The 24,806-nt window shown below is 40.3% G+C and overlaps 1 protein-coding gene across 2 annotated transcripts in view; it reads left to right on the forward strand.

Annotated features, from left to right (window-relative positions):
* tmem132e (transmembrane protein 132E) overlaps positions 1 to 24,806 on the forward strand; it is a 410,466-nt gene that overhangs the window by 300,032 nt on the left and 85,628 nt on the right. The gene's annotated exons all lie outside the window — the stretch shown is intronic.

Consider the following 24,806-nt stretch of genomic DNA (forward strand, 5'->3'; position numbering starts at 1 on the left):
GAATGCCACTCGAGCCCTCTCACGTGCCATTGTGACATGTGATTTGTCACTCATGCCCTGGAAAGCTGATAGCTTAAGCCATTTTGCATCAACCCTTTAATCTGCCGAGATTCTGTTTTAGAGATCAGACAAAGTTGTATTTATTGCACTGCAAAGTCATTTTGACAAGAAAATGATCCTTTTGGCCCAAAGAATGACTGATATTCCTGCTTCGCTAAAGGAATTTGTAGCCGGGGCACTTTCTTTAAGTCAGGCAATATGATGGGCAAAACCTTCAATATTAAAGTTCACATCAGGAGGAATCAGATCAGCTGAAGCTGAAGATATATAGAGGATATAGAGTATATATGTATAAAGTTTCCTTCAAGAATGAAATCTGTGGTGTTGTAAATAATTATGAATAGTGCCTAAAATTGCCACAAATATCCAGAGTGACTTTTCCCCCTCAAAAATGTTTCCAATATCTGTCTAAATTAGTGTTAAACTAAGCCTATTAACTCATATTATTTACTGCATGATTAAATTCATGAGTTGGACCATTCTCTAAGACCTCTTCACGGATGTTTTGGGATTTTAAATGCAAAAATGTATCGACTTCAAATCAAATCAGGATTTACTATTGTCTTATAAAACGCTGTTACCAGGCAACGAGCTTAACCCAGCAAGGTGTCTGGATGCATTTGTTCAGAATGTTAGCACTTCATTTACTTAAGGAAATTGCTACATGTCACAAGAAGGGGGGTTAATTATTCTCTCCTGCTGAAACCTAAGATAGACACACGCGCTGAAATTGAATTCATAGCGAGTGGCAGAGGATTGTTTGGCTTCAGCTCGTGTTCTCTCTGAGCCCCAGTGAGTGGCTCGCGTAATAATGCAGTCCTCGCTGGCCAGAATATCACAGACTCCCTTCGTGCATCAGTAGCCATTTTCTGTGCTCATGTACTGACACTACTGAGAAACTTGATCTATGACACAGAAGGCGTAGAATAGGCTCAAAAACAAGTTAGTATTGCACCTCTGTAAAGGCAAACTGCAAAGACTGCATAATCTCTTACTCTTCCTGAAGCTCTCACAAGCACACGGCATGTGCATTAACTCGTTAAGCAGCATCAATACCCCTCCTCTTATCATGTGCTGCTGTTAATTGAAGCCTAATGAATCCAGCAGACTGAGGTGACAGCAGGGCTGAAGATGTGAATGCGGAGGAGGCTCGGCCATCAAACTCTTGTTTTTCCTGCCTCTCACTTTCTCCTGCCTGTCTGTCCTCAACCAAGTAGACGCTAGATTCTGTTACCTTAGTGGACCCTTAGAGAGCGTCAGTGGTGGCGAGCAAGCCAATCGGAACTGACAGCAGGTTTCTAACACCCCGTGTCCCCACCTCTTGGTGCCCTGGCTGTTGTGCGCTGCCTCCCTTGGGGCCCGGTGTTATCTGCTGTGGAGGAAGAAGAGGGGAATAGTTTTGTGTTTTACAGAGCTCAGCACACCTGGGACCAATGTGCCCATCGCCTATCATGTTTTACTCCATACAAGTTTCACAGGGCAAGATTGCTATGTGGAAACACACCTGTCAACTGAAGTGGGACAAACAAACAGAGGAAAGACAGACGCGCTCCCCTCTCTGCTAACAGAAACACTGTAGTGGTACCAAATCTTTTACCTTCCACTCGATCACTTCGACATTGTTCATCTCATCGATTTTGTGTCTAGTTAAATCCAGCTCGGTAGCTCGCTTGCTGCAGTATCAGCTAACTATCACAGACTTGCTGTAAACACTTCTGATTTGCTGGTGTACTAATGTACACATTTGTGTCTAGACGCAAGCAATAACTTGCTGCCGGGTGTTGCATGTAAACACGGACATTGTTGCTTTGCTCGGAACCATAAAGTGCATAAAAGATGGACGGAGCCGCAATCACATCACTCACTGCTCAGTAAAGTCCATCAAGCTTGGCCATTTTAGTGTTTTGTAATGATTTTGTGTAAAACCAGGAGGCACTGCGTGGTCATACAGAAGCGATTTGTCAATCACAACATTAGTCCACCCCAAAGTGTTCCCTGCGTATATCCTCCTGGATTCAGAGTGTAAACTGTGTTGTGTATAAGCCATGAAACTAGAAAAGGAGTCCAAAAAACTCATCAGCAAAGCACTGAGGTCACAAATCAAGGGAGCTAAAGGGTAATTTCCCCGCAGATATCTACTGGACCAGAAGTCTTTTTGCAGACGGAGAAGTCTCCCCTTGCTGGCCATTAGAAATAATTTAGGTTTAAGACAATTCCACTTTGGCTTCAGTTTTTAGACCTGTAAACTGTGGGGTAGTGTCAGACCTTAGTACTTCTTTGATACTGACTAAAGTCTTGCTAGTCAAATTAGTAAGCTGACTTGGTGCTTATTCCTGAATCTGATATTTATTAACTCATCCTTTAAAATCATCCCTTTATTCTTGTTTGTGTTCTTGCAATCAACATCAATCAGCATTTTAACATTTGAGAAGTTTGTCTACCCTTGGAAGGATAAAAAGAAAATCAGGTTGAGGTGCCTCAAGGGTGTTCTTTTGGTATCGGTGCCAGAGCACAGGGATCGCAGGGGCACTAGCAGGGATTTTAATCTTTACTCTCCAGATAAAACACAACACGTTAAAAGCACACCTTCTGGTTTACTCATCATAGTCACAAAGAAAACTGTTGTTGAACTGAGTTAAAATATTCACATCACACACATTCAGTATTGTAATCGCCTCCTGTGGTCATTTAAATAAATCCTATTATTCTTGACCATGTCCAGCTGTTACAGCACACACGAGAGCATGGCTTTTACCTGCTGTTCACATGACTTTCTGCAGTCTGGTGAAAAACAGGTCAGCATTAGCAGCAATAAAGCAAAGTTATTGTTTTCTACGTGACTTGAATTTCTCATTTATTCTTTACTTTGTTGCTTTCAGTCAGGTTGAGTTGACTGGGCCACGGCAGCGCCTTCGTTCTATTGTTTTTCAGCCTTTGATGTTCATGTTGTGCTTGTTGTGTGACCTAATATTTGGCCAAACTTTATACACCAGGAGGTCTCACATTTGACACTAGTTGGGATCCAAAGGTGCTAATGAGTGACTGCAAGGTGCCCGGGTCCTGTGCCTGCAGAACAAGCCCAAATCATCACCTCTCCACCGCTGTGCTTCACAGTTGAGGTGTTTTGTCTGATATACTGGCAACCAAAATACTCCACTTTGGCGTCATCTGTACAAAAGACATTGTATCCGAAAATTTAATTTTGCAAGTATAAGCTTTTTCTAATTATACTGTTATGAATTTAAACATTTAACATACTAACTGCAGAATCTGACATGTGGTGCTGGGGTGTTTTTAGCGATTTCTCTGGGCGTTGCAGAGTCGGACATTAAGTTGAATTTGCTGGGACATCTGTGGCATTGTGTTACACACTGGAATGCTCCAGACCACCAGACTGCCAACCCGCTTTTATAAACCTGGTCACACTTGCTAATGATGGGTTAAACGAATAGATAGATTATCAGCGCCTGGCTGCTACTTACCCCCTTAACTGCTACAGATGTGTGTTTTTAGTTTTTCACGGGAATGCAGTCCTGTGAAAGACTAAGTACATGTTTTTCTACCAAAACACAAGTGTGTGCTTGTGTTTTGATAGACAAATGCAAGTTACTTAGTTGCCAAGGGAAAAATAAAACAGTACCACTGGAAAAGGCAACATAATGTGTGTTTTTTTTCTTTTTTAGGTACTTTTGACAGCTGAGCAGTCCATTTATGTGACACAAACTGTTTTAACAGTTATAATGCACAGCGGGGGAATGTGTCCAAATGTCTCTCCCCCTTCTGACATTCATAAACAAACATTTATTTAACACGGATATGTTGCTACAGACAACAGTAGGTTGTTAACATCTGCCAAATCAAACTAACAAATACTTGAAACAAATTGCATGGCTGTGAAGCTTGTACATGAAGCGTGTGCCTTTCTTTGCTGCCATGCTCTTAGCTAAAATCAGTCTCACCTTTTCTGCAAGCTACAGCGCTACATCACCTTTACATGTAGTTCAGAGACCAGCATACGTCACAGTCCTTTCATGCGTTAAAATGCCAGCAGCGTGTTGCATTACTGTAGCATCATTCAAAGCACAGACAGAAGAGTCAAGGTGAGAAATGAATCCATATGTGCCAAATGTGGAGTGAGTCTCTGCCCAGAAACTAGACATCCAGCTTTATCTTTAGCTGCCTTCACCTCAGCCGGGCTTTGCGAGAGCGCAGAGAAAAAGGAGACGTGAGCTTGACTTTGATAGAAGTCAGGGTACACAAAAGAATATGATGCTCTATTTTTGCACACTGCCTGAATACCAAAAATACAGCTTGTAGTGTGAGAAGTAAATGTCGGGCCACCAGCTGCCGAGCTTCATAAGCTGGCAGTGAGAGCTCAGTAAAACATGGACTTCCAAGTGTCCTGGCCGAGCCCGTGACGTTGTCGGGATGTTCTTCCAGCCCAGTGCTCTCATGTTTTCATGCTTTGAAGGGGTAAGGAGACTCACCGTTGTTGCTACTGTCACTGTTAATAGCGACACGCTTTATGCACACGTAATCAAACGAGGAGCAGATCGACTCCACTACACAGTGTCTGTGCGCAAATGTGTTTTTAAGCGCTTCAGAGTGTATACGCGTATCATATGGAGTTTGGGAAGAGACACAATTGAAATTCAGGCCTGGTTCCTCACTAACACCCCCCCAGCCGTTACAGTCCTGGCCTTGGATGATTTTGCTGAGTTTCACGTTCTTGTCGGAGATTTATTATCTCCTACTCTGGCTGGTATTTTACGGTTTAATGACCAGCAATCGCTCCCATCATCAGGGTCAGTTACAATTACATCCACTTTGCCACCGCTCTAGCAAACGCAACTTTCTTTGCTGCCTCTGGGAGCCTTTTCGTTTAGAATTGCAGGTCTCACAAAATTTGCTATGACTATAGATGAGAAATTATAAAGAAAGATCAAAATCCAGATATCTGAGCCCCCAAAACATTTCTATAACAACTGCTCCTGTTTATGAGCTGTCTGGATTTGGCCTTGCATCTCTAAAGGAGGTACTTGAACTCGCCACTGAATGATATTAAAAGTTGGAACAGGAGTATCAGCTGTTAAATATCAAAAGGTCCCACTTCACCACACTGAATGAAACAATATTTGCAAGTAATGCAAACACTCTTCCATCTTTCAGATGACTCACTTTGTTTTTATGTTTGACCTTGTCTGCTATGACCACGGGTTTATGTTAATATTTAAAAGCTTCATATTTAATTGAGCAAGAAAGCTGGCCTTGAATAGATTTGGACATATCACATTAGATTTGAATTTAAACTGATTTTTAAACATTTTTTTAAAGGCTTGCTTACATGTTACTCCTATTTTTGCTCTCTAAAACACGCACGCACACACACATACTCGTTTTCATATCTTAGTGAGGACATCTCATTGACATAATGCTTTCCCTAGCCTCTTACCCTAACCCTAACCATCAAAAACCAATGCCTAACCCTAACCCTCATCCTAAACCTAACCATAACCTCAATGTAACCCTGACACTAAAATCACATTTTTAGCTTCAAAAATGCCTCCAAACCCGTGGAAATGCCCATTTTGTCCCCATAAGTGACTGTTGGTCCCCAGAAGTATAGTGGCATGCCAATTTTCTGTCCTCACAAAGACGTCTAAACGTGTATACACACACACATTCATCAGTCCAAATTGCTCACACTCTTGTACTGTCTAAACGTTTTCTTGATAAGTCATTGTGTTGCTCATCACTTCCTACCTGTCTCACTTTTGCAGCTTCTCTCCACTGATATCTTCCATTCCCCTCATCTCTTCCTCGCGCCTCTAATCCATCTTGTATTTTCAGTCTTTCCTTTCTCACATGGCAGAAAACACACTACAGTTTCACCAGACACCAGACAAATCATGTCCTGTAGCAATATAGTCACATTAATTTTGCTAAGCAAGAAACCAAGGGACATGAATAATGAGTTAGTCCTGGTTTTGCACTGTTTTTCTTCTGTGAAAGCCAAGCTTTAGGTTAAAGAGGCTATGGCTTGTTTTATGCTTCGCAAACATCACGTACACAACTGCACACACAGTATGAATAGTGTTAGATTTCTTTAGCACAGCACAACTGTAAAATTGCCTTCATCATTAAGGAAAACCAGACGATTCTCCACAGTCCCCTACTGTCAGCTGCTAAAATGTAATTGTACAATTACCTTAGAAGACAGTTCATGGAGATTTGTACACTTTGTTATTTCTTAACCTGTTCATGAGGTAAAAACAAAGCATCAGTAAAGACTCCAATCAACAATTTTGTATATTCAGAGAAATGCACTGGTGAACCTGACAACATAAAACGACCGGGGGATTCACAAAAGTCACCGGTGGTGGATGATCGCAGGATTCTTTCCATGAAAACAGTTCTTGAGCAGCATTCATGTACTGTAAAACATGGCGGATGCAGTATATTGGTACCACTTGCAATAGGTTCAGTCTATGTAAAGAATAGGGCAACACTGACTGGATGGTGGTTCACCATATAAAGGGCTATAACCCTTCTAATGCTTCCAAAGCAACCCAGGAGTTTCTAAAAGGTTGAGAAGTGGAATATTCTGCAGAGGCTGTGTCAAATACCGGTCTCAACCTGACTGAGATTTTCATTTGCTGAAGTCAAATGAAAGGCTAAAGAAAGCAGCAAACAAACAAACAGCCAGAGACATAGCAAATCGTCACAAAGGGTGTTGGTAGCATGCAGACTTCCACTCAGGATTCATGACAGTGTTGTTTAACAGTTGTGATTGATTATGTTAATTTTATCCAAAGATATCTTTAAAGGTTAATGCAGTGTTTTTGTTGAGCAACTGAAATGAAAGCTGAGTCTGCCCACATTCACCATATAAGTGTAAAAAGCTAAAATAATGAAAAATTATTTTAGGGATTTAAAAAAAAAATCCCTAAACAGCATGTAACTGATGCAGCTCTAAAATGAAACTTTAGGCCTATCAGAATCAGACAGGAAAGCTGCTCTACCTTGCTTTGAAGGAACAACTCAACTATTTTGTCTGTCTCAGAGTCAGCTGTAAAGATCAATATAAATTCCAATGCTTGAGTGTCTAGTACAGATACAGGATAGCTATGCTTCTTTAAAGCATGAGATGAATAAAGCAGTTCTTTTTTTTTCTTCTTTTGAAAGCTTCCTGTTGTGCTCACCTCCCTGAGGTGGTTTCTCAACCATTTTGATGCCAGCACACTGAGATATTGCCAAGTCAGTTTAAAACTGGCAGCAAATATATTGTGGATACTGTATGTCTAATTGAGGGTGCGAGGATTTCTTTTTTTCTTAAAACAGGTCATGCAGTCTTTGATAAGACATGTAACATGCATGTAAACATGATATATAAATATATAAAGTGACTCATATAAGCATTTATTTAGAATTTCACATTGGCTACGGAGACAGCAGTATGAAAGGAGTGGGTGTATTTTTATTTACACAGCATTTATCATTGTAGGACGATCCTTAAACCCTCACTCGAGAGCTGGATCACTATCAGCGATAAGCCAATGATCATCTATGACTGATCTGAACTCAGAGGCAGGTGGGAAATATTTTTAGAAACATTTTCTTTGTGTAAGTTGGTCGAAATGTTCTCACGAGGTGTATCCAATTCTTGTAGTCTGTGTTCAATAGCCACCCGCGCAGCAGCTACTCTGTAGCTTTAAGCATGGCACCAGCAGGGCTCCATAAAAAGAAGACACCTCTGCAGGGTAAAGTGCGTAAACAACACAGGTACAGCTGCAGCATTTGTATGTGCAAGATATAACAGTATTGGGTTTATGGTAGTCGTGCACACAAATCGTGAAAGAAATATAATAAGTGATATTTGATGGAGATAAAAGAAAGCCGTTTAATAATAATACAAATATATTTTCCTTCTTTATTTACTGAACTTTTCAGATGTATTCGAATTACTCGGGTAGCCTCCAAAACACCAACTGCAATTTTGCAAGCTTAACTAGCTAAAATTTACTCTGTAATAGTTTTCAAGACAATTTCTGAAAAGATAAAAAACATGGTCATAACAATCTATTTAAATGAATGTTGTAGTTGTTTAATTGTAATTAAGGATGCTTGTGCTAGAGAGTGACAGAGATTAATGTCAGAGTATAGGGACTTCATACTGTAACTGAATGCTCTCTTGCAGTTGACAGCTGGTTAGGGTTAAACACACTTCAAAAACATACAGAAGGCCATTTTTAAGAACATTTATTGTGCAAAACTTCTTTTTTTTAAAATTATACTTTGAGCATTTCAGTTCGGCTAAAATGTTTGCAGCCAGGTACCTCGTAACATGGATCAAGTGTCCTAATCATATTCTTACAGCCGCTTTTCTCCACTGTAAGAAACAGCACCACAAGTACATGGTAATGGCATTTGTGACATCCACTGCTGATTCGTTTTCTCATACGGAGTGCCTTTGGAAAAGTCTTGGAAAATATCAGTCCGCTGGTGTGTGGGGTTAGGTGTAGGGCCGCTTTTTTTGCTTTCGACTGGACTGACTGGGCGTTTGTGGAAGGCGCAGTTTTTGGCTTTCCTCATGTTGCAAAATGAGCTTCGTTTAAGATGATAAAACAAATTACTTGTATTCCCTCTCTTTGCTATGGCTGTCGCCCGGCATAATTTGCAGATGATATTTTTCTGCTCAACATCCGACTGCTTAAACTCAAACCAGGTCTATATGACCGACGTTGCACCAGTCTTCTTAAAAGCACCTCCTCCTCCTCCCCACCTGTCAGCTCCATCCGTACCGGAAACCCGATCGGTACCACGCATCCGCAAATCTTACGTCACTTCCTCTCTTTGCCAACATGGCAACAGTCAACGTTCCTGATCCGTAACTATCTTTTTATTTTTCGTTTTTGTCTACATTATATTGAAATGTTTCATTATTGTTAACATCTTAACAGATACTCTGACCCGTAACTATTGTAAAATGCTTCAAACGGAAGTAGACGCCTTTCGCACATGCGTGGTACCGATCGGGTTTCCAGTACGGATCGGGTAGTGACACAGCTGTCGATGCGTTCAACCGAAACAGGCGCAGCTTGATGACGTCATCAACATGCACTATTCTCTACCATTGGCGAAATTCATATCATGTCTACCGTCTACCGTTTATACCGCCCACCCCTACTGTCACATCTTCTGATTTGCTGTTAACCTGAATAAAAATAATATTATGCTAACAGGGTAATGCTGACGGCATTATTAGACTGTCTGAAACCTACTTTTTTGTTATGACCAACAGAGTGCTAAGAGGAAAAGAACAGACCCCTATCGTTCTGATTGTTCTATAGAAGTCTATGAGAATATGAACCCACTGCTCTGTTAATGCATGATCTCAAAAACGGCTTGGTTTATTATCTCAGTAACCGGTTTCAAGTCTTATTTAAACATCAAGACTGTTCAGTCTGTAAATTATGGTCCCCATTAGCTTCAGCAAGGATGACAAAGCCTTTTCTGGATAGGTCACCATCATATGAGTGTGCGTTGTCCTCAGCTTCTCAGACAACGACGGCTAATTTGCTCGGCTCGAGGCTTCAAAATGAGAACTTCTCAAAGCAACAGGTGACCTCGCTGTGATTTTGCAATAGGAGAATATTTACTTCATACATAAAGCTTTCCAGCAATGTAATTTCCTCACTGAATTTCTATGGCAGAGGTGGGCCATTAATTTTCCCAAGGGCCAACACGAGACACTGGGACTGGAGCAATAAGCTTATAAAGAGATAAAATTAATATTGAGCAGAACTGAGGGCAGCTTAGTGGTGCAGCCCTCCACATGATTCCCAGTTTCCCATGTGGGCCTTGGGTAGATTAATTGCTCACCCCGTTCTATAGCAAGCAGGTGTTTGACAGAGGACATTTGTTTAGGATAGCAAATAGGCAAGATCAGACTTGTTGACACTAAATGTGAGGCCATCTTTCAATCAGTGAATTAATAGAAGCGTGATGCACATTTTTCTTTGGTTTCTGCCATCAAGCAAGCAAGACCGAGACCAAATAGCTCAGCGATGCAGGAGCAGGCATGAATAAACAGCGTTTATTGAACTCTGGGTTTTTATATTGCTTCCTATAACTGGATGTGCCAAATATTGTCTTTATAACTTTCATACGTTTTCCATGCCTTTCAGCTTAGAGCTTTTGAAATTGCCAGCTGTGTCATTTTCTTTTCCTTTCAGCGTTCACTGTTTATCACCCAGTAAAGTTCCCAATACTGTTAGAGACAGTTGAGTTTATAGAGAAATTTGAGTTGTGTACAAGACGGAAAAAGTTTCCTTTTCCCTGAGGTATCACTAACCTAGTATGCACATCAGTTGATCCATGAAATGACATTGACATGAGGTTTAAAACAGCAAAGCTGTGGGTGCCAGAAACCTGACTCTCATGGGATACTGGAATACGACAACATGCTGCCTGTCGCAGGCAATAGTTGTCATTGCAGAGAAGATGACATCTGCATTCAGCGGCAAGCTTTATTCATCTTTCTCCTCTTTATTTAGCTTCCCAAGCCCAACGAGTTGGAGGGCTGGATAGGGCAGGATCCTCATCAGCTTTTAACTCGAGGCACAATTGGCTGGCTCATTTGGCAAAGCAAGGCAATTAGAGTAGCCGGGTAAGGAGACAGAAAAGGAAGAGGGGAGAGAACAAGATGAAGACAAAGGGGAGTGAAGGGAAGAGTCTGAGGATAGAGGGAACTGGAGCAGAGTGATTTAAATGGAGCCTGCGGAAATACATTAAGGTGGGGTTGACACGAGGACAGGTCGGCGAGTATTACAGCCAGGCATGAAGAGGTGGAAGCAGTAGGACTGGAATGATTACATGCTCAATGTGATGTGAGATTATTTTCTTCACTCTCTGCTTTTTGTGTTTGGTTCACAGGAGGACATTTGACATCTGTTCCCAAAGCAAATAAAAAATACTGATTTATGGCATCGATAGAAAAAATAAAATAAAAAATAAACTGCACAGGAGAGGTAAGAAGAGAGTGCAGGCAGGGCGGAGCGGGTGGAAGCAAGTGTCAGGGGTGATTTGGGACAGAAGGATAGCAGGAAGCGTGAAAGTGAAGGTTTACAAGATGGTAGCGAGAGCTGCTATGATGTATGGTTTTCAGACAGTAGCGCTGACAGAAAGACAGGAGGAAGAACTGGAGGTGTCGGAGTTGAAGATGCTAAGATTTTCATTGGAAGTGACCACAATGGGCAAGATTAGAAATGAATAAATCAGAGGGACAGCTCAGGTTGAGCAGTTTAGAGACAAAGTCAGAGAAGCAAGCTTCAGACAGTTTGTGGAGAGGCGGATAGATACGAGGCACAGGATGTTGAATGTAGAGTTGCCAGAGACGTTTTGTGGATGTAGTGAAGGAGGACAATGCAGAGGTTGGTGTGACAGAAGGGGATAGGATGAGATGTAGGCAGACGATCCACTCTGGCGACCCCTAAAGGGAACAGCCGAAAAACACAAGATAAAAGAATAAACTGTCAGACAGAAACATTTTTCTTGCTTTTCTGGTGTTTTTGCCTCTTTTAAATGGTTTGGTTCCTATATAGGGCTTTTCTACTGAGCGTTCAAGCATGTCTCATTCACCCATTCACACACACACAGAAAGGTGCTTTCTAACTGAAAGGAGCAACTTGGGGTCGAGTGTCTGTGAAGTGGACCACCAACTCTTCTGATTAGTAGATGACCTTCTCCACCTCCCGAGCCGCAGCCACCCCATATTTTCAAGTAGTGTCTAACTGACCCAACTTTGACAGCAGGCTACCTGATAATAATTCAGGTATTGCTTTGATAATAATTGAGAGTCATGTTATGGTGGCCACTATTTTAGGCAAAAATCAAAATGTGGTCCTGAGGACACCGGTTTTGCGACAGCTACTGAACTGGTTGTTTGAATTGTTTCTTTGGTATTTCAAAACTTCCATCCATCGTGTCAACAAGTGAACTTGAGATGATAATCCATGCTTTTGTCTCTACAAGACTTGACTACTGTAATAGCCTTTCTTATTTAAACAAGAAAAGGCTAGCTCGTCTACAGGTTGTTCAAAACTCTGCAGCGAGGCTACTGAGCCGCTCGAACAGGGACTCGAACATGACTCCTGTTTTAAAGTCGCTATACTGGCTACCAATGAGATTTAGGTTCCATTTTAAAAATTCTAGTTTTAACCTTTAGAGCAGGGGTCTCAAACTCCAGGCCTCGAGGGCTGGTGTCCTGCAGGCTTTAGATGTCACCCTGGGTGAACACACCTGAATCATATGATTAGATCATTACCAGGCCTCTGGAGAACTATAGGACATGTTGAGGAGGTAATTTAGTCATTTAAATTAGCTGTGTTGGATGAAGGACACATCTAAAACCTGCAGAACACCGGCCTTCGAGGCCTGGAGTTCGACACTCCTGCTTGAGAGCATTACAGGGACTGGCCCCTACCTGTATTGCTGATTTGATTCGTATACATACCTCTTTTCGTAACCTGAGGTCATCGAATCAAAACCTTTTAGTGGTCCCCCACGCTCGTTTTAGAACTCGAGGGGACTGATCATTTTTTAATGGTGCCTGAACTTGATGGAGACCTTCAAAAAGCAGCTAAAACATTTTTATTTAAAAAAACTTTTAATTAGACCAAGTTTTTATGCTGTATTTATGACTGTATTGTGTTATGTTATCTTTCTTTGTGACATATGTCTGGGAAAAGTGCTATATAAATAAACTTTACTTACAGTTTATAGCCATTTGGGCAGGTAAACCTACCTATTTGCACTATGTGGAAATGAGCAGGTGAGACAAGAGGTTTCTGCCCTGTTACCGTTCCTTCCATCCTATCATAGCCTCATAACTGTGTTTAAAGTAGTCACACACATTTACAGTTGTGTAGTTCGAAATAAAAGTAGAGTTCAAAGATGGGTGTGGTCCAACCATAAGTACTGACTGTGATAACGTATTAATGAGGGGTGATTACTTATTGGACAGACAGTCAACATGCTGAGAGGGTGTGATCTCATTGCAAGATGGGCTCTATTTCTTCCGGTGCTTTTAAACTAAAAGCCCTTTGGAAATCAATTCCTGCTTCCCAACCAGCATTTCTTGTCAGGTTATTGTCCTTCCCAAAACTGCTATGCTGATCTCAGTCCATCAGAACATTTTAAAGGTATCATGGTTTCCCCATTTTCTTATCAGTCCCTCTGGTAAGACAGTCTGCTACACAGTAGTCTCTGTTTTATGCCAAACAAGTTAGTAATGCAATTTTTCTGTGATTTGTTTTATCTGGAAGCTTGAATAGTCCTACTGTCTGGCTTTTTGTTTATGTTTGTGGGGTTAGGTGGTTTGGCATGGTTTCAAGCAGAGTCCTTCGGTGTTTCATCTCTTTCAGCTTCACTTATTGCAAGAATGACAGAAGCTTTTAAAAAAACAACAGTCTAACGTCCCAACTTTTTGTCTTCAGTCTGTCTTTTGTCTAATCTGTGAGGCTTAAAAACATGTCTTGCTGTAAAAGAAGACGATTGTGACTCACTGACTTGAAATTGTTAAACTTAAGTCTTGGCTTCTGGGTGTTACTGAAAATGTAACAAATCTACGATTACTGGCAACTTCCTTATGTACATCTTGGTATTGCGGGACTGCTTTCATGGAGGACGCATCCCAGAGATGCTTGTGTGGGCAAATCCCAGAACATCAGCAATTTCTGAAGTAGTCAGACGAGTCTGTGTGACAGCAACAACTGTTCAGAGTCACTTAAATCACCTTTATTCGTTATTCTTCATCATGTCTACATGTCTACTCAGGTAACTGTTACCACTAGAAGCCAAGTAGTAACAAATGAAACGATCTGTCCAGACAAAATGCTGAGTCCTCTGCACACAAAAATTGAATATGTTAATAACATGAATATGTTATTCAAATGTTGGTTCGTTTTTTGTTTGCGGGGCACATTGGTGTAGTACGAGTCATTTATTGAGGACTACAAACAAAAAGCATTGTCATTTCAGTACAAATGATTTCAAATGGCACGCTGTAGCAGCTTGGCCAGCTGTACTAACTATTGTACTTATAACATGAAGACACCTTCCGGTGTATAATGGTTTAATTAAACACTTGCAAGTTGGAATTGGCTGTTTACTGAAGCGAGACAGTGAAGGTAAATAGAGAGTAAAACTAACTATGGTTGTGACTAAAAATAAGCATGTGAACAGGCGGGGTCTGCATCCATGCCTGCATCAAAGTTTAAAGCTGTTTCTGCTTTATTTTTCCATGAAAAACTCCAAAACCAAAGGCAATATTTGTTCTTCAACATCAAGCTCCCCATTGTTATTCTTCATACTTGACAGTATTCAGTATTCAAAGGAGAGAAAGTGATATTTCATTGATTTTCAAAAGTGCTCAACCTGACATTTATGGAGAATATTCTTGAAATTAATCTGGCATCTCTGTTTCTGCTCTTTGGTAAAAGGGCAAAGAAATGAGAGTGCACACAAAGATGGATGGAGAAGTTATATAAACTCCACACAAAAATAATACAATTTTCATCAGCTTTAACTGCCACAGGGAAACAGCCCCCACACGTCCTCAACCTTCAATAACGGCTACAAAAATATTTTACTCATACAATAACTGTATGAGATAGCGAGGGGGAACACAGATTACATGGAAGCTTATATGGAAGGAGAAACAATATATGTATGCTACATATAGGATTTTAGAATCAGTAAATGAATAGCAGCTTTTAGGCCAAGACCTTAGTATAATTATCAGAAACACGTGTTCATCCTCTGGTATATTGAAGCATTCACCCTGAATTTTATGGTTTTTTTGCTTCCAGGTCAGGTTTTGTGGAAATTTCTCTGGAGTGCTTTTAAATCGTGACAGAGAAATAGAGATTGATTTACACCAGCAGGGAAAATGGTGCTCTTCTTAAACTGCAAACTGAGCTAAATTTATCAGGGGGTTTTTTCACACTGCCAGAAGGTGGAGCGAGCAAAAGGTCAATGGTGAATCCACTTCCAACATTCAGTAAAGACAAAGAGAAACCCCCAGAGCAATCCAGGTTAGAACGACATGCCTGTCAGAGACTGGCTATATGGCAAATTATTTATTGTTTCCTTATAGCATTTTAACGAAATAATATGCATCTGCTTTTCTCCATCTTGTTCTTATCAATGTTTATAATAGAACCGTATAAAAATGCATGACCGTCAATAGACACATGACGGCTAATACTAATGCTAACCCCCCTCCCAAAAATCATTACAGCAAGACACTGTACTCTATTCCTTACACCTAAGTCTAATTATGTTCATAATTCATCAGTCATCTGGGAAAAATCATGTTGCAGTCAATCGTCCTGCCTGATTTACTGCACAGCCGGCATAAAGACGTATTTATTGTCACCGCACTGGTTGTGTGGTCCAACAACTCTGATGTAACCACAACCCTGTTACCATTTATATTGGACTCGATGCACATGTCTCCTGAGTGATAGTGTCATTGTTGGTGTAGTAGTATGAGAAGTCAAAATGGAGCATTTTCTAAAAAAAAAACCTACTCAAATGATATCATTCAAATAACAAACCACCCCACGCACCAGGTTACAAAAACGGAGCAACGCACACCAAACCCATGCAATATGGTGGGCGTCATGATTTGTGAGGGCAACAACAACCTGGTATAAGAAATGGCATCAAAAGCTGATATAAAATACAACAAAGAAGCTGTGTTTGTTGGTTGATGTGGAAACTCTTCAGCAAGATCAATGTGGCGTTCTTTGTTCTAGATCTGCAGTACTTTAGTACATTTAAGAATAATACATTGTTCCAGATTATGGTAGGAACTCTTAGCACATCTGCATAATGGTTAATAAAACAACCAACAGTACCATTTAATAAAGCTTATGCTACATAGACGCACAGTAATAATACAGTAGTTATTATATATATTTAGCTCTTGCATCAGAACTTTAAGTTAATGGGATTTCAACTAACAAGTTCCTCCTTACAAAATACTATAGATACTGGAATATATCACTATTCATTTGTTTTCAATGCAGAGCATCTTGGATACAGTCAGTTCATTTAAGGTTCATTCATCTTGTTGTTTATGCCAGGGTTTCCTTATTAACTTCTCTGAACAGTGAGGTGAAGGTAACATAAAGAGGAAATGGGTTTAAGTCCAGAATTATTGGAGAGGATGAATGAGCTTTCCCATGAGCAAGGTAAAAAGACCCAACTATGTTAGCAGGCCTGGCTGTGGTTGTATTGGAGAACTGCCAGCGGTAGTGAAAGCTTGTTTGTTGAAAGCAGCTGCTTGTGTGTAAGGGTAAAATTGTTAAAAATTGAGTTTACTTATTAAAAAAAAATTACACCTGGAGCCCTGTCTGTTGAGGTGCTAAAGGCTTTTGTGGCATAAATCTTCTGCATGTCTTCACAGCAAAAATCTCACTGTGATCTAGATAATTTGATTCATTATGCATGAATCCTGATAATGCAATGCATAGAAGAGGAAAAGTATCGTGCCTTTCTTTAGAGATAGTGGTACACAATCACACTATTTGCATTCTAATGAGATACCCAAAGGGACTCATCCAAAACAACCTGTATACTGTATGTGAGAACTACTTTGTCCCTAATTAACTTTAGAGGTTATAGATTGTTTCTAATCTTCCAACAATCCATAAAACTAATTTCTCAGCAGCTGCAGTAGAGGTGGTCTTTTATAGCCTGGCATCTACATGCAAAATAACTTTTCTTTCCTCTAATGTGCACGTGTTAGGTTATACATGTAATATATTATACATTTACTTGGGATGTGCAGTAAGTGTAGGTTGTCCTCCTTGATTTTTATTATCCACTTCATAAAAGTCTGTATCATTATATCCTTTTTGGGCTAAGTGAACATTTTGAATACACTTTAATTAGGGAGGTAATTTTCTTTCAGCTGATTAGCAGACAGTTTGGGTACATTTAAATACAACACACAGTTTAAATATTAGCTAATTTCACTGAGTCGTTAGAGCTGGAGTAAACAGAGCTGGTAGCAGAATGGGCTTGTAAAGGTTTGCGATAAGGGCTTGACAGGATGCTCTTTGACTATAAAAATGGGTTTTATTGTTCTTTTCTCGTTCAGCTGAATGTGAACAGAATCGTGATTGAACAGTACAAACGTTAAAAGGTTTTATTGCCCTTGATACAAATGAATTCTTTTTTTGTTTGTTTTTTAAACTGCTTCTTTGGTTGTTGTTTATTTTCTCTTTGACTTTTTTTAGTGAAACAGGGGATTCATATTCAGTCTGAAACTTTCAGTCGATTAAAGTAACTGAAAAAATACACGATATAGCCGATTGCCCACACTTTTATACAGAACCTCCGCATGAATAAGATGAAAATATTATATTGACATGCTTCTTTTTTACTGTGTGTAAAGAAGACGTATATAAGAGGTGTGGTTGGGGACCGCGGCATGACCAAATTTATTGTGACTGTGTGAAATGAATGTGGAGTCTCGTCGCTTTTAAAATGGTTGCTTCGAAAAAGGCAGCGCATCTGTGGCCACACGCAGTTTCCTGACATATTCAAAGCAACATTTGTGCATCAGAACGGTGATAAAACAGCATTATGATGGAGTCGTTCTGCTATGAGTTTGTGACTGAGTGGGGTCAAGTTGGCAATTCCATGCAATCTATTTGTGATAACACTGTGAATAACCGTGATAAACTGGCAAACCTCTGCTGCTGTCTGCAGAAAGAAATTCGCATTAACCTATTAAATTCAGAGTCCAGTCAGAACCTCATAGATTTGAAACAGAAATTCAGAAATTTCTGCACAATCAGGTCACGTAGTTGCTGTAAGACGGCAATGTAATTGCAAAAAACAATCTTGCTTTTATACTGGACGATTCCCAGAATAAAACCAGTTGGTGTCCAATACTGCAAATCCTCATTGGTGCAGACTGACTCAGACTTATGTTGGAAATCTGTCTAGCATGTAGAAATCAGTTAGCAGTTATTTGGAAATCTTCACCACTCTCTCTGAGAGTGATTGCAGTCAATCCAAGGCAGACAGCCACATGTTTTTTGTAGTTACAAAGAGGTTGTATCCTATATTTATTCTAGCGAGCCATAAGAGGTATTCATCTAAAATATGATTTTTACAAGTCTTTAAAATGTACCATTCTCTGGCCTTAGCAAGACACACCTCAAGATTTCTTTGATAGGAGCTGCCGCTAGCATGGTCATACTGGTTTTCACAGCCTTATAGCAAAAAGGGACTTAAGTTTAGTGGATATTTGATAGATTTAAGTGCTCTGATTTTCTGTTCATATATATATATTAGGGGTGCAACAATACTCGTATTGATATTGAACTGTTCGATACAGTGCTTTTGTTTCGGTACGCATATGTATCGAACAATAAAAATTTTTAATTTATTTTATCAACTTTCCTTCTGACGATGCTGTCTGTGTTGAGCGCTCAGTGGATCTGCGCTCGACAGTGCAGCCTAGGCGGAGTAGTCGAACGCAGATTCACTGAGCGCAGGGCAAGCTAGCAGACAGAAGTTAAGCTCTCCTTGCAACATGGCAAATTGAACCTCCCCCACCCTCATTCAGATCTGGCGTTTGGAACTATTTTGGTTTTCATGTGACGTATGACCCTGAAGGTAAGCGCGTCATGGACAAAAGTAAAACAGTATGTTGGATGTGCCACGCAATGCTCAATTACATTGGTGGGAACTAGTGTGTTAGCGCAGTTAGCTCGTTAACGTGTTGAGCCATCCAGCCCCATGCACGGGGCGATCCGCGGTAGCTCATTTGCCGTGTTGTGGCGTTAACGTCATTTCAACGAGATTAACGCTGACAGCACTAGTGGGAACACAACGAATATGACTGCACATTTACGCTGACATCATCCTAGTGCAAAGACAAGTGGAAGCAGACAAAAACAACAAGCACGCATGCTACAAACTTTACCCGAGTCATTTAGACAGCCGTTAGCACATGATTCTCCTTATGGGGACCTGATATGTTTAATATGCTGCTGAGAATATAGCCCAGAAGAAGCGTATAGTATAGCTTTTATTTTGGAAAGAGCCATTTCTCTGTAATAAACTCTCTTTTCCAAAGATGAGTGATTTCTCGATCAGATAGATTATTTTTTTATTACTTTTGTTGTTTCAGCAACATTAAATTTAAAAACTGTACTTTTGAGTTAAAATATATATTTATAATTTTAATAAATGACAAATTAAAAAGGCATGAACATTTTTTTGTATCGAAAAAATATCGAACCGTGACACCAAAGTATCGAACCGAACCGTGAATTTTGTGTATCGTTGCACCCCTAATATATATATCACATCATTGCTGTGCCACTGCCCTTCAGAGACAGCATCAAAGTATTATTGAAACATATCATTTTAAATGCAAAGGCCACATTCACTGAGAACTAGTGAAGCTTGGGTGGAGTCAGATTGCTGACCAACTTATTATTTCAATTTGAAATTTGCATATTATCTGATAGAAAGAAGAGCAAAGATGGTTCTGACAGCAGTCTGTAAAAATGGGTACGCCAGCTGGTTTCTAATTGAGTACAGGAGCTGCATGTGGAAGTATGGGCTAAAACACTGTTTTGCAGAGTGTTGTCAGTTGTTTGGTTCATTTTTTTTTTCTCTCTCTCTTTTGATTTTTCAGGTATTCTGAATCATCTCTCTAAAATGCCGCAGGGTACTTTTCATCTGCTCCACACCTCTGCTTACATTTGCCTCAATCAATTTCCCAAATCTTTGTGCTCCTTTAGGGATGCGTTTAAACTGAATAAATGGCAAACCTGATTAAACCGCCTGATCAGGAGTGCGTTTTACAGAGGCAGCCACTGCATACTTTGACCAAAAGAAAAGAAGCAAAAAACTGTGGATATTCTGTCAAGGTCAGACACCGGTTGTGATCTCAAATAACAAATAACGCGGCGGTATCTTTTCACGTGGCTGACTTCATATTGCAAAACCCAGGGATTATATTTGCTGCTCATCAGTTTTTCTGAAACTCAGATTTTGGCTGAAGCAGAAAAAAATAACAATTTCATCCACAGCTTTTTGTTTAAAAATACGGAGGAAGGATTTACGGTCAGGATTAGGAACGTGGTCGTGTTAGTGCATTGGGAAAACTGAATGACATTTTGGTCCCATGGCTATATGAAATTCTTTGGCGTAATGAAAAGTCCAAATAGATGCAGTGAGGACTAGTTGGAGGTCAGTGCTTGGTCAAAGTCATAGAAGACACACAAGGCTCTTAGACCTTTATGCAGTCTTGAGGATGCCATGGAACAGTTTTAAAAGGTCTACCTGGACTGCATCTACTTTCTTTCAGATAATATCAGCTACATGGGCATGTGATTTCTGAGTAACATCGTATCTTCCCATTTTCATTTTAAATTCCATGTCGAAAGATGTCTAGAGGGTTCGCTCATGTCCTTTAGCATCCCCCCACTTCAGTCTTTTTCCGAACGCAAACATTTCTGCATAAGCTCAAAGGCTTTTCAGAGATGTTCAGGTGGAGTCTCTTTCCATCTCGGGCGTATTATTGGCTACATTAGGCCGCATATTCATGCGTCTTTCTTCGGGGATGTCTTTCTCTCTGTCTACCAATTTGATATACTGTGGGTGTACAGGGAGGAATTCCTGTGCCTGGTGAAAATAAAGGCAGATTTGCATTTGAAAGAGCGAGATCTGCAAGGTAAGGCAATGTCGGATAGCTCAGAGCTGTTCTCAGGTGTATTGCTGTCATTTGTTGCAGGATAATTGACATCATTCAGAGGGCTGCTGCCAGCAATATGTCAGAGGAGTTGTGTTTGCCTCGGATTACTGAAGGTGTTTTGAAAATCGATTGTAGGAGAGGCACATGAAAGCAGTTTGCATACTTCTGTGTGAACCAGAAGTGGTTGAGCTTGGCTGCTGGTTGAGCAGCAGGTCCTCCAAGAGCCTGTGCTGCTTGTTCTTGGTCTGTTTTTTGTTTGTCTTGAGGCCTGTACTACAAAGCGAGGTCAACTTACCCAGGGTGTCTTTCCGTTATCTGAACTCACTGAAGGCAATCAGCCAATAAGCCTTCACATGAAGCTGGTTATCAACTGGATAAGTTAACAGCAGCTTCCTTCTGCCTTCCTGTATGATTATATATAGTATAGCCCAGTGTACATTAACAGACCTACCAATTTCACATCTGTGTCATTAAGATAATGAGAATCTGATGCATCATCATCATTTTTAATGTAATTAAAGTTTAAAGGACAGTTTTAATTTTTATCCTTTCAGCTATACCCTCGGTGGTGTTTAACACTGAAAAATAATTTATAAGATAGTATAGTTCTTACTGATCATCAGCAAAATGCAAAGACGTTGAAAAATGTCTTGATTCTATTGATACTTTTTTTCTGAAGAATTGATTGGTACAGTAGGCGGTAATTTCATACGTCTTTCTCAACCTTTACAGCTTAAGTTGCCATGGATTTATACCTCTGTGAGAAGTAAGCCACCTTCGTTGTACAGAAAGCCCAGATTTAAGCCCATTTAGATCGGCTAACGTAGAACAGACAAACAATTCTCAGTCTCACAGACTGATAACTCATGACCTTTACAGTCCAGAACATTTGAGGACATCTTTGGGACATTACTCATTGAGAATGCAGCCAGTCCACTGTTCATCACATCCAAGTAGCCTCATTCAATTGAAGAGACATTTAACATTCTGAATGGCCTAAGTTGCTTCAAATTACAGGTAGTTAGCTTTTCATGCTGGACGTCCTTTAGTGTGACTTTAAAAACAGTAATTGTTAGAGACGGCACACTTTTAGAGTGTGTGGGGGTTTCTTTGCAGGCATTCAAAAATAGTAACTGTACATCAGTATGCCAAGGATGTTTGACGTAATTATTGGACTCTAAACATACAAAAATGCGTAACAGTTTTTATGACTCTTGGGTCCTTCTTTAAAGTCAATACTAGCCCCAGATTTTTCAGAAAGTATCTTAAAATGTATACTCATAATAGTACACTGTGTATGTTTGAAATAAGACACACAACTTGTCTGTGACATCATATCTGGAAAAGTAGAGCACTGGGTAAAATTTGGCATATACGTCATTGTTTTCTTGTAAAACTTCTCTACCTGGTTTAATGGTTACAGTATGATTATTCCAGTGCTGTAGATGACTAGATGTTGTGGTGCACTTTTTGGTGCACTTTTCCATGCAGCAAATAGCATACGCATTCCTGCTTTGCTCAAGCACATATTGATCGTGCTGCTGTTAGGTGTCTCTGTGAAGTTGCAGGTATTTAATAAACTAAGAAGAAAGAATCCAAATACCTTCAAGCAGTGACTTCACTTCCTGTTTTGTCAGACCTGGATTACACTCATAGTGAGACTCACTGCTACCTCTTATAGATGGATCTTGCGTGTTTGTGTCATGATAATGGACAGCAAGCCATGCATAGACAGGCTGAGGAGGGTGTACCAGAATTCAAAATCTCGCATTGCCAGCGATGGTCTAATGCTGCCTGTTGTAGTTGTGCTTCACGCTAAATATAAATAATTAGGCTTTGTGATTATTATGATTGATTATTAATATTATAAGTGATGCTTTGACTGTTTTGGTGCCTGATCCAGCGCTTGGAGCCCAGCACAGCACGTGGTTCATGTCTACACACTGTAGCAGCTGCAGTTCAAGATGCTGTTGACAATCCTTTGTAATTTTTTTTCCTTCTTCTTGTGGAGGAATCATTTCTGTTACTGGGTTAGTGTGTGTACACCCATAGAGGGATGACATTTCTTTTACACCGGCTTCTGTGTGGGTGAGGATCCCCAGAGAGAGCTAGTTTTACTCGGAGCTGTCCAATTTGAAATAGGAGTTCCTCGGGGGAAAAGCTGAGACCATCAGGAGCACTGACACCACCCCCTGCTTGAAAAGATATTTGAATTTAATCTCCTATTCTTGGTACCTTGAAGGGAAGCGCAGTTGCTCACTTTCGTTATGTTGTAATCACAGCTGCACAGGAGCGGCAGCCTCACTATCTCATGCTCCAATGAGTAGTAGTAACCCATACATTTTGCTTGATCTCCAAGTCAGCGCAGCTCACACTGAAAGCTAACGGTGTTCAATTCCACCCTGAACTTTGAATATTTCCACTGAACTCGGGTTGAAATATTACTATAAACACTATGTATGCATAGTGATTTGAACTCTGAAAATGTCAGCAACTAGGTTGCAGCACGGCCCCAATTTTCTTACCCTCTGCATCTGTTGGCAGGTCTGAGCTCCACTTGCCTTATCAAATAAATTGGACAGTGGCTATTTCCCCGATTGCCTCCTCAGAAAGGTTCTGCCTCACCCAAGGGTCTTCTGCTCATGGCTGTGGCTGATGGGAAAACTACTTAGAATAATTGTCCTCCAAAAGGACAGTTCCCAGCCATTGCTGTCACCTCCATATTGCACACAATGCATGTGACTCCTGTGTGCATGCGTATGTGGCTGAAAGAAAGGGGCACAAAAGGGGAGAAAGGGGTATTACTTTAGGTTATGTGTCGCAGTTTTTGTTCAACATGTGTTCCCTTCTGGCGCTGCCGTGCTATTGGAACACTGAAAAGCCAGACCAGATTTATTTGTAATGCGGGAAGTGAGAATTTTTGGCCTTGACAGCAGTGGCAATCCATTTTTGCCTTTGCTTTGGTCTATAGATTATATTAGACGACGTTAATGCAGTTCATACAATATGTATGGATAATGCCTTTTGACTCCAATCCACTGATGCCATCTGCAGTAAGTCGGAGCCTGGTGACGGGTTCACTAGCCCTTCATAACTGCTCTAATAATGCAAGTAAATCTGAAGATCTGCTTTGATGTTATCTTCTACCGCACACTAAACCCCTCTGACACCTTTATGCATAAAGATGAGTTTATTCATGAAGATTACTATTCTCTATTGAAGTAAGAAACACAGCTGTGTGTCTTCTGTGGCTCTAGAGGGAGATTTATGAAGAAACCTGTCATTAGGGTTATCTTGGCTTGAGGCTTTAAAAGTGTGTGTACAAACTCTGAATGAATCGGTGAATTTTTTACTTGACAAAAAAGTTAATAGACAGAATAAACTTGTTAAATTATGATGCAAATCTAGAAAATCTGCCATAAAATTGTGAAACAGAGCACAGAGGATCAAGGCGTTTACCCGTTTTCCGTTACCAGTGAAGTGACAATTCTGCCTTTTTAGCACCAACATCGTTTTCATTGGATTTTGGCAACCAAATGTCAGATTGTATGATTCACAGAAGTGGTTCAAACTTTGGGCCCATCAATTTTGGTGGACATGCAGAAACCAGTTCTAGATTAGGCAACAACATTGGCATTGTCTTGGAGGACGAGGGGAGGTTCCCTTCTATTTGTAGTTCATTTTCCATTGCAGTGCAACCAGAACTAAATGCCTTCTACTTTTAATGAATTAAAAGAAAGTCTTACATCAATACAATCTACTCAATCAGCTTGATTAAATGTGCAATTCTAAGTTGTTGAGTTTTTTTCTAGCAAGTGGTCCAACTGCAATCACACCTCAGATGCCTCCCTCCAGGGTTGCATTTAGCAGGTTCATGTCCAATCCATTTAACTTTCAGGCTGCCTAAACATAACAGCTTGAAACAACAGGCAGACAAATATCAGCCATTATTAAA

The sequence above is a fragment of the Haplochromis burtoni genome, unplaced genomic scaffold (genome assembly GCF_018398535.1).
Source record: "Haplochromis burtoni strain Fernald_Lab_line unplaced genomic scaffold, NCSU_Asbu1 Contig_17, whole genome shotgun sequence".
In the NCBI taxonomy this organism is placed as follows: Eukaryota; Metazoa; Chordata; class Actinopteri; order Cichliformes; family Cichlidae; genus Haplochromis; species Haplochromis burtoni.